Genomic DNA, 14,025 nt, shown 5'->3' with positions numbered 1-14,025 from the left:
CCTATCTACCTAACTAGGTAGAATTTTTTTGGAGGCGGCTCTTAACCTAGAAACCCTAAAAAACCAATCTTTGGTGGCAGCCAATGATCGAGATGGCTATCCCCTCCGGTGGGAATACACCAATGGAACTCCATTAATACTTGAACATACCACAAAAGCAAGTCAATCAGATCGACCTATATTGTGCTATGCAACTTTGATTAAACCTAAACTTCTTAATCCCAGTTGCATGAAATCTCCCCTAAGCCTGTAGTAATGATTCAAGGAGAACTAAACATCACATGGAAGTCGTCGGAAGTACGAAGTCTTATCATATAAGAAAATCTGCAATATGTGATAATCAGAAAGTTTTCGTATGGGAAATTAGAGATAAGAGGGTTACGAAAGGCAATCCCAAAGCAGTGTGGAATCAAATGTGAATGTGTAACTGGAGTGCTGGACTCGAGACATATCTTGATAAGATTATCGTTACGGGAAGATTATGTTCAATTGTAATCAACCACTTGGTACTATGTCAAGGCAAATGAGATGTATTGGCAGATGCAAACTTTGAAGTGGGATCCATGGTTTGAACTAATTGTGGAAACCACAATTGGAGTAGCATGGATATCGATGTCTGATCTACCACTGATTGTTTTAGCAAAAGAAGTAATATTTTCAATTGCCTCAGTTATGGGGATACCCTTAACGGTAGATATGACTAATAAGAATCAAACCTAGTTGTGCAAAAGTGAAGGTAGAAGTGGACTTAGTAGCCTAATTACCCCCAAAAAGTAAAGATCAACGATGAAGATGATAATACATGGGAAGTAAAATAAAAGTGGATCAAGATTCAGTATGATTACATTCCTAAATACTGTAAGGATTGTAGCCTACAGGGACATAATTAGGGCAGTTGTTGGAATATTCATCCAGAACTTCATGCAAGGGAGGAAAAGGGGGAGAAGGAAGACGAAGAGGCGAATAAACAAGTTACTAGATCAACAGCAAATATGAAGAAGGTTTTATCAAGTGGAAAAGTATTGGAAAACAATTATCCAAATTATCAGTGATTAACGAGAAAGAATAAGTAAAAACTATAGATATTGACATGTGATAGGGGAAATGAATGATTAAGAAATGAATAAAGTCGAAATACAATACTTTTGAGTCCCTAAATGAAGTAGAAGAAGATAAGGTAGATGAAGACCAACAGGATAATGGCAAGGGCATATGCTAAGTACTAAAGAATGGATTAACCAAAAGTTTCAACAAAATCCAGAGAAAGAGAAAAGTAGAAATGGAGCAGAAAAGACTTGTATGAGCACATGTTCACACAATTAAATAGAAAAGGAAGAGAAGCAAAATGATCAACAATCAAAACATAAGGGAGAGAATCAAAGGCAAAACACAATGGATGGAATTGAGGAAGACTAAGAAAATAATAGTGGTTCAATAATAGTTATCACTCCCCGATCCTACACCCTGGACGTGGCTAGCACTCGAGAACCATTGCTGGCCCCAAGCGAACCCTTGGCCTTGCTTACTTACTTAGCGGAAGACTATATGCATATTTATAATGATCAAAAGCACTATACTCACTTGAATACTATCATAACTTAGAATGCTCAAAAGTCAACATTCAACTTGGCCAAAATGGCAACCTCAAGTCTCAAAAACATAAGCCAATAATAAAGTAGTGACAAATGAATTTAACTAATTGACCGTCTGTCTATGAAGACTTTAAACAACTGATATGGATGTTGGGACAAACCCCACAACGTCCTAATGAACTAATAAATAACTGAAAGAAATAAAAAAGAGTCCTCTGAAATGCAAGAAGGCTCACCAACTGACTCTAGAGTGCTCACTGGATCAACGATGCGCTGGATGCCGATCCTAGTTACCTGTGTCTGCATCATAATCAGATGCAGACCAACTGGCATCAGTACATTGAATGTACGGGTATGCGAGTTGGAATACTAAACACAACTTAAACTTGAAAAGAAACTGAAAGGAAACTGAAGAACTTACCTGGCTCAACTCAACTCAACATAACTGAACTCATTTCAATGTAAAGCAGTTTAAAACAAGTGCAATATAAAGAAAAGCTATTTAAAACATGATGTCAACTTTGTGTGTATGCAAAGATACACTAAAACTCTGAAATATATGTAATAATACAAATAAATGTGTATATAAGAATACAATTAACTTCTGTGGGAGTTTCTCTAACCGACAACCATCACTTAAGAACTATAGTGATGATACATCGTTTTACCTCACATTGCCAAGGCCTCTTATACCTTGCCAAAGGTATAGGACCTGAACTACTACGTGGATCCACTAGTGTATGCTAAAAAGGACTAAGGATTCATGTAAAAAGTATGACCCTTTTCTACCCATGATGGCTACATGGTTTATGGAGACTGTGGGTTCTCTAAACGCTCCCTCATATCGGTGCTCAATACTACTCCCAAAATATGATACTAGCTCTTTATGTTTAAAAACATATTTTTTCTGTGATTTGAGATTAGTGCTCAAAAACTTAGCTCAAAGGCTATCTTGGAAATCAAAGTTCCCCCTCTTGCTTCATTTAAAAAGGGATTACTCTTTTCTGAAAACTAGCCCGAAGGCCCTTTGGAAATCGAGGTTTCCTTTCTTATTTAAATGTGAAAACATAAACCCTTTGGGAATACATAGTCCTTATATGCTTTTGAAGAAATGGACTTCAAACTTTACTCTTTACTCTTTACTCAACTTGAACTTTAAGTCTTAAAACAAAGTTAAAACATTTGGAAAAGACTTTTGGAAAACTCTAAGAACTTCTCTTGACTTTGATCTTAACTGCTCTTGACTTGACTCTTAACTGGTCCTTGAATTGAATTATGGATTCAAGGATTTTGATTTGTGATTGGAAAGATCTCATGATATTTAGGAATGATTTTAGATGGCTAAACATGAGAAAAGACCAAAAAATCAATATTTGAGGGTGGGTCCGCGACGCGGAGGGGCATTTAAATTTTAGTTTCAAAAATGACTTTTGAGGCAAAATGCTCCATGGCCGCTCTGCTCCGCGAAATGATTTTTTCCAGATCTGGGGAATGGCTCCGCGACGCGGAGGCAATGCCAAATTTTGACCGACGAAATTTCTTCTTCGATTTCCAGCTCTAAACTCTCTAAACTCCGTGGGTTCTTTCCCCAAACACTTAGAATCGATTATATGTTCAAAGTACATCAGATTCTACTCAAAATCAAACCTAAAATGTGAATCAATCTCAAGAAACTCCAATCAACACAACCCACAAAAATTCAAACGAAAAATTATCAAGAACTTAAGGATTTACTTTTAAATCTAATAACTTCGCTGAAATTGAATAATGATTGACGCGTGGGTGAACTGACCCAACGCTATGTGATCTCACATACCTTGTAGGGATCACCCCCGACGAAATCCACAAGCTAATCTCGACGAATCTTAAACGAATCTTGAATGTTCTTCTCTTTTCTCCTCTTTTCTCCTTTCACCAAGCCCTAGCGTGAAATTCACCTTTCTAAAACTGACTGAAATATGACTTTACCCCAATTAAACTTCTAAAATGAATTAATTATGTTGGGTAAGGAAAAGACCAAACTACCCTTCAAAAATCTGGATTTGGACTTTCCTATTTCCAACAACCTAACTTCCAAAGGGCATAACGCACTCATACGAACTCAGAATCGCGCAAACTCAGCAGCGTTGTAAAGATCATTCCAAGATATTTCCTACCATATATGGAAGTACCTCTAACTCATCCTAAACTAGAAGTTATGACCGTTTTAAGTTGGCCAAAACTCATTTTTTCCTAACTTTAGACAAATTTCCAGATTTTCATTATTTCCTAAAATGACTATTTCCAGTTCTTAGCTTCTTCCTAGCTATTTCAAATTGCGAGATGTTACAATAGTGGTAAAGGACGAAAGCAATATGGTGAGACCATTGGCCATACAAGTGGATAATTAGGTGGAAATATGTAATATTGGGGAGGAAAACTTGGATCTGGATGATACCAATAAAAAGGTAGCAATTGAAGGGAATATTTCCCCAAAACAGATAGATAAGATGAAAATTAACCTAGGTTAACAAAAGAAGAAAGGGCCATGGGAAAGACATCTCCAGATAACCACCGGGCAAACAAGATGTACGAGCTCCGAATCCAACAATTCTCATTGAATGCTCTCGTATGAAATATAAGATCAGTGAATACCCAAAAGGCATTTACTAGACTAATCACTTAATGGAGGAGAAAATAATTTAGTTTTATTGGGTTGATGGAACCATTTATAGATGTGCAAAGATTAGAGAAGTATAAAATTCAATTAGGAATGCGCCATGCAGTGGAAAATACAAATGAAAAGATATGTACATTTATGGATGAGTTAATAGAGTTTGAAGTAGTGGTGGACGAGGAACAACAAATTACATTGAGGGTGGGGAACTGATTTCACGTAGCAGGACACTTCATTCAATACTAAGTGCCAACGATCGTTAGTCAGTAATATAACCCAACTAAATGAGTTGGGGTCAAATCCCTTAGGGAGTGGTATGTGATTGAGAATCCGGAGCGAAGTACGAATATGTTCAAGTCAATCATAGGAATAAATATTTATGAATAAAAACATATTTCAAATTCGGGGTTGACACAAGTGTCAAATAATATGGGGGTTTTGATTGTAATGATCCACTACAATAACAGCAAATAACACGAATTAACAAGTAATGAGATGGGTTCTTGGGATGTGATTGGATTATAGGCTAAGGTAGACAAATGGGTAATTGCAACTGATAGTAAATAGTTGTAAATCAGTGAATAAGCTAAACTTTACTAGGGATAAACTTTCTCTCCAATAATTTACCCCGAATCAAATTGGTTTCTCTCGAACACCAACAAGCAGCAATTAAGAACAACCTACGCTTTAGTCCATTCACTCTCTCGAGCTGAATGTGTGGAAAAGGGTTTATGATTCACTCTCTCGAGCTGAACCCATGACAACCCAATACCCACAGACCATCAATTCAGTAATCTTGGTTTTAAAACCTCTCTTTCGAGCAAGCCAAAATCACGAAGTTAGAGTTGTATTTGCAACTACAACCCTTTAAATTAAACCACAATTACTGATTGAAATCACTTTTAAACAACATTTAAACTATCAATTAGCAATACACATAAGCTAAATCAATCCATAATCACATAATCACACCCCAAAAATTGGAGTTTTAGATAGAAATCATAAAAAGATAAAAATCGTTACAAAATTATGTTTCCATCAACTAGGTAAGATTAATTTCGTCTTTAAAAAGGTCAAAGTTGAAGAATCTGAAAAACCCACTTCCAATTTCTCAAAAATGGAAAACTTCAATTCTTCAAAGCTAAGGAAAAGTTTGTCTCAAAACTCAAAGTTCTAATTCCAAAACTGAAATATTCTATATTATGAAACTTGATACTAAACTAAATATTCAAAAATGTATTTATAGTCGTCAAAAATATACTGCGAAAGTACATTCGGCGCAGTAAGTCGGGATCGCCGATCATTTCAGCTATTTGCCATTTGGTCAGTTCTATCGCCTTTTTGCTTTGGCCTTCAGCATCCTCAACTTCTGTAACTTTGGCCAATCCAACACTGCATCACAGAACCACTCGCCAACTTCTCCTTTCTCTTGCCGACTTGATTTTCTCCTTCAGGGCTTGACACACTAGAACTTTGGGCGAGGTAATAACCATTCGGTGATTCGACCAATGGATTAGGCGATCAACATGCCTTCTGTTTTTCATTCTTTCAGCTACCTTGTTCCTTTTTGCTCTTTAGTGTCCATGCTTTGTTCCGCAATCCAAATACCTAAAAATCAATGATTTTTCATCAGTTATTGGCATAAAATAAGGATTTGAAGACACCAAATCTATCCAAATAAAGCCTTAAATGAGTCCAAATCGTGGACTTATTAGGAACCACTCTCAAGGTATAGAGGTTATGGTTACATTAGTATATGCAAGTGCACAAGGATCAAGAGATTAAGTTTATAGGAGTCGCTGGAAAATCTAGTTGAAACTATGCATCCACCTTGGTTAGTACGGGGATTTTAATATTATTACCAATGAAGGCGAAAAGCTAGGAGAGCTTCAAGTAAGTAATGATGAAGTGAAGCAGTTCAATCACTGTATTAATCTTTGTAATGTCACGACTCGAGCCTACACCCTAGACGTGGCCGGCACTCAAGAACCATTGATGGTCCCCAAGCGAACCCTCATCCTGGCTGACTACAAGCGGAAGACTAACTTAAGCATACAAAGCTTAAAACAGAATAAAATCCATGAAAAACTTAAATACAAGCTTTAACTCAAAAGAAAACTCTAAATAATATAATATATTCAACTCACCCCAAAATGGGCAACTTAAGTCTTTAAAACATTTAATAAAATAAATGAACACACTTCTGAAACTCTACTGTCTATCTATGAAGCCTCTAAACAAAAAAGATGGAAGTCGGGACAAGCACCACGACCTCCTAACAACTGATATAACTGAAAAGTAAATGAAATCCTCCGGAAGCAAGGAGGCACACCATAGCTAACTCGAACTCCATGTGGTATCAACGAAGCTCTTGTTGATGACCCTGAATACCTGTATCTGCATCATGAAAGGAATCCACTAGTCTATGCTAAAAAGCACTTAAGAAATCATCTAAAAAGTATGATCCTTTACTACCCATAATGGCTACATGGTTTATGGAGAATTGAGTTATTATGAACTCGCATCCCCATATCGGTGCTCAATACTACTCCCAAAACTATACTTAGCTCATATGTTTTTAAAACAAAACTTCTTTCCTAGTTTGAGATAATTACTCAAAACTTAGCTTAAAAGCTCTTCTTGAAAATCAGTGTTTTCCTTCTTGTTCAAATGTGAAAACATTTTAAACTCATTGGGAATACATAGTCTCCATATACTTCTTTGAAGAAATGAACTTCATTCTTTACTTTGTACTCTTTACTCAACTTGAACTTTAAGTCTTAAAACAAAGTTAAACCGTTTGTAAAAGACTTCTTAAAATATGGTTTATGCCGAATTTTATCAATAACCATTGATAAAATTCAATGCTTGGAACTCAAGAATTTCAATGATACTACTCATTTCAAGAATGCTCAACTCAGAGGGTTCATGCCGAATTATGATCATGAACTACTCAACTCAAGGACTTGAAGATACTTCTCTTCTCAAGACTGTTCGACTTATATGGTTCATGCGGAATTATGAGCATGAACAATTCAATTCAAGGACTTCATGGGTAACATGTAATATTCTCATGATTAAAAATATAATCTTAGAGGGGATTAGAAAGTCAATACTCAAAACTTAGAACTTGAAGATACTACTTTTCTCATAGGTACTCAACTGATGGAGTTCATGCGGAAGTTATGGGCATGAACGACTCGACTCAAGGGTCAAAATATCAATTAGGAGCTCATGTATACGACTCTTCTCATTCTCATACTTACTTAATCAAAACTTAACTCAAATCGATAATGGATCTCAAAGGACTCACAATTGAACTCAAATACTATCTTGAACTCTACTATTAATTCTCTCTTGAACGTGAATTATGAATTCAAGAGTTATGGCTCATGATATAAAGGATCTAGGTGATTGTGTAGACTCGTGAATACATTCTCCTCACTCTCATGCTCACTTACTTGAGTCTTGAAACAAATTATTAGAAATTGTAGAAAACTCCTCAAAAGGACTCAACAAGACTCTCTTAAAATGTTCGGAAGAACTCTTAAGACTTAACTCTTAAATTTACCTTGAATTTGAATTATTAATTCAAGGTTATGATTCATATTATGAATGATTTCTAAGTGTTTAGAAGTAGTTTAGAGTGATTAGAATCAAAGGGAGTGAAGGTACATTTAAAAAGGACTCAAACGGGACAACCGACAAAAAAATGAGTGGGGGCAGGCGACCCAGGCGCGGGGAGCCAGCCCCTAACTTCAGAAACTGAATATGGGCGCACTGCAAGGGCGCCTCCCCAGCCCTTTGGGTGCATTCGGGGCGCACCTCTCCAGCTAAGTTTGACGAATTTCACCTCTCGTTTTCTGATCCTAAATCGGTTTTAATCGATTTCTTTTCTCAAGTTTTCCTTAGATTCAATTACCCAACCTAAGTACACACTAATCCACTCAAAACAATCACTTTCATCTCAAGAAATCATCAAAACCCCAACAAAAAAAGATTTAGAATGAACTTCAAGAACACCTATTATTAACTTAAATCCTTCAACTTTTGAGAATGAAATTACGCTGAAAATAACATGTTTGGTGTGTGGCTGAGCAAACCCAACACTATTGAAGCTTACATACCTCTTATGGATCAAACTCATGGCAAAAATTCGCGACAAAACTCAAGAACCTTGACGAACGCCTTGATATTTTCCTTTTTTCTCCTTTTATCTCTTCTTAAACTCTCAACTAAAACCCTAAGAGTATATTAGGATTATAAAAATGAACCTAATAATATTAGACCCCTAAATCATTACTAAAAATGAATTAAATCTGATTGGGTAAGAAAAAGACCAAAATATCCCTCTAAAATCCGGCTTTGACTTTCCTTATCTATACAACCCAACTTTAAATGGACATATCTCCCTCATACAAACTCGAAACTGAGCAAACTCATTCAAAGATCTTTCCTACGGTATCTGGTAGAACACCTAAATCATCCTGAGATAGGTGTTATAGTCGGTTGAAGTCAACCCAAAACTCATACTTAAGCATAACTTGCAAAATTTCAGATTTTGCTATTTCCAATTTAGTTCTTTTTTGGAACTCAAGGTGCTACGTTTAGTGACCTTAACACTTGAGAAATTGTAAATTCCTTGGTAAAATCTCATTCACTACGAAGAACGGTTCAAGTCTTCGCTCAATTTTTTTTTCTGGGTGTTATAATATCTCCTACTTGGGATCATTCGTCCTCGAATGACGACTGTATTGGGTATGAAATGTGGTTACTCTTACTAAGGTCTGAGTCTAATGGTATGCTCTTACTATATTCAAGCTTAACCCAAATCCTTAGGTTCGGGTTCTAAACCTCGATAGAGAGTCTCATCCCAAAACTATTACTCATTACTACCACATTGGGCTCATATCAAGAACCACCTAATGCTTAACAACACCACATTCAAACTTAGTACTCTAACAACCCCATGGACTCCTACTAACCAGCTCCTTAAGAAATTCTCAACACTTGATTTGATTTCTCATCTTATGATCTCCCCCTGAGGTCTAAAGCTGACATTTGAAGGCTATAGACCTATTCCACATTAACAACTCAATTATGCTATCTAGGCACACATGGAAAATTATAACTTAATTGGAATCTCATCTGGTAACATATCCTTTCGGTACACCTCTTCATGCTCTTTTTACTCTTGTGACTTAGTCACACTTCACTGCCCTTATCTAAAGGTTAGGATCTCTCACTGGTACTACTCATATCTATTGCAGCTAATTACCTCAATTCCTCACCTACTCTATTTCAAGTCTTCTAGATAAAATCTCAAGACTAACATCATCACCCTCATGTTGCCATTCTTTGGATCACGACACTCATCTCAAATTCAAGCTTAATGTTCATTACTAAACCCAAATATCAATATGATTGTTCGCCTACTATATTATACCCATTACTTGATCAATTCTATAACCTTCTGAACATCATGACCCTCTCAAACGAATCATAAGCCTAGACTAGATCTATCACTTTATGAATACTACTGCTCTTTTATTCAACACTTACACTTGGTCATTACTAACACAATGACACATCATCATAACCCCTTTCTAGTTAAGATATGCTCTAACTCATTTTGACTTGCTAATGAGTTCACGATTTGGACTCTTTGAGGGCATTATTTTAATAGATATAGTGTCCTCAAATGCATATTTTGTGTAAATAACTGATGAAAATCCTTGAGTTTCAGGTATTTGGAGTTAGAGACTAAGCATGGACACTACTAGGCAAAAAGGAACAAGGCAGCTAAAAAAAATGAAGAATAGACAGCCTGAGGATCGCCTAAGCCATTAGGCGAGTCGTCGAATGGCTATAGTCTCGCCTAATGTTCCAGTGTGCCAAGCTCTGAAGGAGAAAATTGAGTCGGTGAGATAAAGGAGCAATCGGAGAGTCGCCGAACGATTCTGCGATGCAGATCTCTATCGTCCAATGTTACAGAACTTGAAGTTGCTGAAGGACAATGCAGAAAGGCGATGAACCAAACCAAAGGGCGAATCACCGAGTAGATCGACGATCCTGACTAACTACACCGAGTGATCCTTCGCAGCACACTTTTTGACAACTATAAATACCTATTTGAATTTTTAGTGTAGTATCAAGTTTTACATTTCAGAAACCAGTTTTTAGAAGTACTCAGTTTTAGAACTTAGTTTTTGGGAGACAATTTTTTTCTTAGCTTTGAAGAGTTGAGGATTTCCATTTTCTAAGCAATTGGAAGTGGGTATTGAAGATTCTTCATCCTTGACGTGTGTAAAAACAATATTTATCGTACCGATTTGATGGAAACACTTTTTGGTATCAATTTCTATCTCTTTATTATGTCTAGCTAATTGATTATTTATTCGCTATTTAGAGGTGATTTCATTCAGTAGTTGTGTTTGAATTAAATGGGATTGTAGTTGCAAATACAATTTTATCTTCATGTTTTTGACTTTCTTGAGAGAGAAGTTTTAAAACCAAAACTACTGAATCGATAGTCTGTGGTTATTGGGTTGTCGTAGGTTCAGCTCAAAAGAGTGAATGGACTAAGGTGAAGGATGTGATTCATTGCCACTTATTGGTATTTGAGAGAAACCGATTTGATTTGGATTAAATTGTTCGAGAGAAAATTTACCCCCACTAAAGTCTAGCATAGTTACAAATTTGCATCGAGTTACTATCAATGGCATTTACCCGGTTGTGTATTTTAGCCCATATTCCTATCACATCCCAAGAATCTCGTCTCCCTATTTGCATTTTCGTTTTAGTTGTCATTTTAGTTTATAATTGCTTACAAAACCCACTTTGATAATTGACACTTATGTCACCCTTTAATTTATCATGTTTTTCTTCGTAAATGTCTATAGCTATGATTAACTTGAACACATTTTTGCTTTTCTATTAATTCTCAATTACAAATCGCTCCCTTGAGACTCGACCCCAACTCACTAGTTGGATTATATTACTATTGAACGACTGTGGAAGCTTAGTATTGGATTAAGTGCCCAGATATGTCAAATCAAAATGGCGCCGCTGCCAGGAAGTGGTATTACTTGATAATTTCTAGTTATGTTGGATTTTGTTCTTGTTAGTTATAGTGATACTTACTTAATTTTTAGTTTCAATTTTGTTTTGCTTGTTTGTGTATTGCAATAGGAAAGATGAGTGTGAATGGTAATTATGCATATCAAACAGATCACCCCATTTTGAAATTATTGAATCTTAGGGACAACCTCTTAACGTTCAAACAAGTGTGGGGTGAAACTATCCATGAGATGTGCCCAGCTCATGGGATGCAAGATAAATTGTTGTTGGAATGCTTCTATCAGGGGCTTGGCTCCGAAAATAGAAGCATTGCTGATCAACTCTTTACAGGTTGTTTAGCACAATAACCCTATGAAGTGGTAGCCCAACTCCTTGATGGCATAATTGAGACCAACAAGGAGACAGAGAAAGATCAAGAATGGGCCGCCCTATTGACTCAGTTGGATGTTTTGTCCAAGAGAGTCATGGAATTGGAAGCACTGTCCGCTAAAAAGGACAAGCACTTTCCCCCTCGCGAGCGTAAAAAAGTGTAAAATCAGGAGGGTGAACAAGATGAGGAGGTCCTCTCACCCATTCTACACAAGATCGAAGAGCAAAATAAGGTGTTGAATGAGATAAAAGAGAATATCTTAATGCTTAATCAGACGACAACTTCTCATTCCATGATCATTCAGCTGCAAGATGCCCATATAAACCAAGTGATGTCGTGTCTCTACCTACAGCATAAAGAGGGGTCGCCTAGTGATACTATGACCAACCCCAACAATGAGGTTTAAGGGTTGACTTGTGTCGTGCCACGACGTTAACTAAGGCACTGCTTGGGAGGCAACCTAAGACATTTTTTTATGCTTTTTCTTTACTTCTGTTTTAAAAATAATGGTGTGTTGATTGTGCAAGTTAAAGTGTGGAAAATGTTTGAAAATTACAGGTTGGCGAGCTAAATGTTCCAGATGGTGCATCCGTCGAAAAGGTCGGCAAGTCCGACCTAATCCGCCGTTTGACTCAAGACATCTTCAAAATGAAGTTTGTAAAACTCAACGAGCCCAGGAAATCATTGGTGAATAGCCGACCAGGTTGACGATCCCGACGTAAACCGTCGTTTGGTCCCTCACATTAACTGGAGGTTTTGGAAAACTCGGCGAGGTAAGTGAACACTAGGTGTGTCGCCGAGTGGTTCAACGAGCACAACTAACGTCGCCGAATGGGTGAGAACTGGACAGTTTTAAAGGTCAATGGTTTCAAATTTTCAAAATCTTCACTTTCCCTCACTTTCAAACTTTGCCAACTCGCACCTAGTTAGTATTTTCAATATTTTTGCATTCCATAAGTATTCTGGTTGTTGATTGGTGCTTGAATTTGGATTACATTGTCGCCTAGCGTTTCAATTTCATTTTTTTATCGGGATTTGAGGTTGATTTTCCGAACTCTGCATTTATTTTTAGTAATTTGTACTCTTATGCAAGCAATTATGTTATTGATGTGTGTTGTGCCTCTCGGATAGGATTAGATTGTTTGAATGCCTTATTTAAATTACTAATCTTGCTCGTAATGCTTATAGTGTCGATTTCCTGTGTTCTTGTGCTTTGCGATTGGTTCGTACTTGTTGGGTTGTGCTTGCATGTCGTTGGGTTTAGTTGGATAAAGTCTAAGTAACCCGTATTTGTGTCAAACGATGTAATTTTCCTAATAATAGAGTGGGTGACTTCATTTTAAAGGGAAAATGGCATCAATTGACCAAATTTGGCAAAACCGGGGGAAGTATGAGTATCCCGGGGTAATGGGTGCTATGAGTATAGTCTTAATTTAACTAGTGCATGCTTTGATTTTGTTTTCGGGGGTTGCGGGGTTGAATTCAAGAAGTTGAGTTGAAAGTAGGCACGTAGAGTCGTTTGGCGAGCTGGGTCTAGCTCGCTGAACCACTCGGCGATTCACAAAAGTTCCCCATCTCGCAGTTAATTTCATGCTTTAATTGATGATTGGGCTCTGTAACTTTCGGCGAGAAGCCTGAGGTCGCCGAAGGCACTTGGCGACTCGTCGAAAGATTTCTTGATCGCATTTTGTCTGCACCTCTGAACCATTTTTGTACTGTAAGTTTCAGCGAGCTGAACCTTGTTCGCCGAATGTTTCGGCGATTCACCGAAAGACCTCTCGCATCGCCGACTTGCCGTGACTTTTAAGCCAATCCTTTCGGCGAGCCCAATCCGCTCGCCAAAGTGATTCGGTGACTCGCCGACTGGTTCAACAAGTCTTTCTGCAACTGTGTTACTATAAATTTGATCAAGTGGAGAACCCACACCACTATAATCTATTCCAGTGGCTGATGGATAAAGACAATTCTGGAGGAAGCTCATCCCACTCTCATCTGTCTGATTCAGCCAACATGGGAGGTAATGTATATGTCTCTAATGTGCTAAATGCTCACAACACATGTAATATTCATACGCCTCAAATGAATGAACCTAAGGAAGAATGGATAGTCAATATTGGAGCAACTAATCATATGATTTCCCACAAAGGAATGTTAATGGATGGTAAAGGAATTGTTAAAATTTCTGATAAGAGTGTGTATTTACCAAATGGAAAAACAGTAGATGTTTCACATATTGGTAATTGTGGAATAATGAATGGAAAGGCGTTAACCAATGCAGTAATACTCTTGACTTGTCCCCTCTAGGATACAACAATCCAACAACGTCG

This window comes from Solanum verrucosum, unplaced genomic scaffold (assembly GCF_900185275.1).
Source record: "Solanum verrucosum unplaced genomic scaffold, falcon-dt-bn FXZP01000031.1, whole genome shotgun sequence".
In the NCBI taxonomy this organism is placed as follows: Eukaryota; Viridiplantae; Streptophyta; class Magnoliopsida; order Solanales; family Solanaceae; genus Solanum; species Solanum verrucosum.
Note: the sequence above shows the minus strand (reverse complement) of the source record.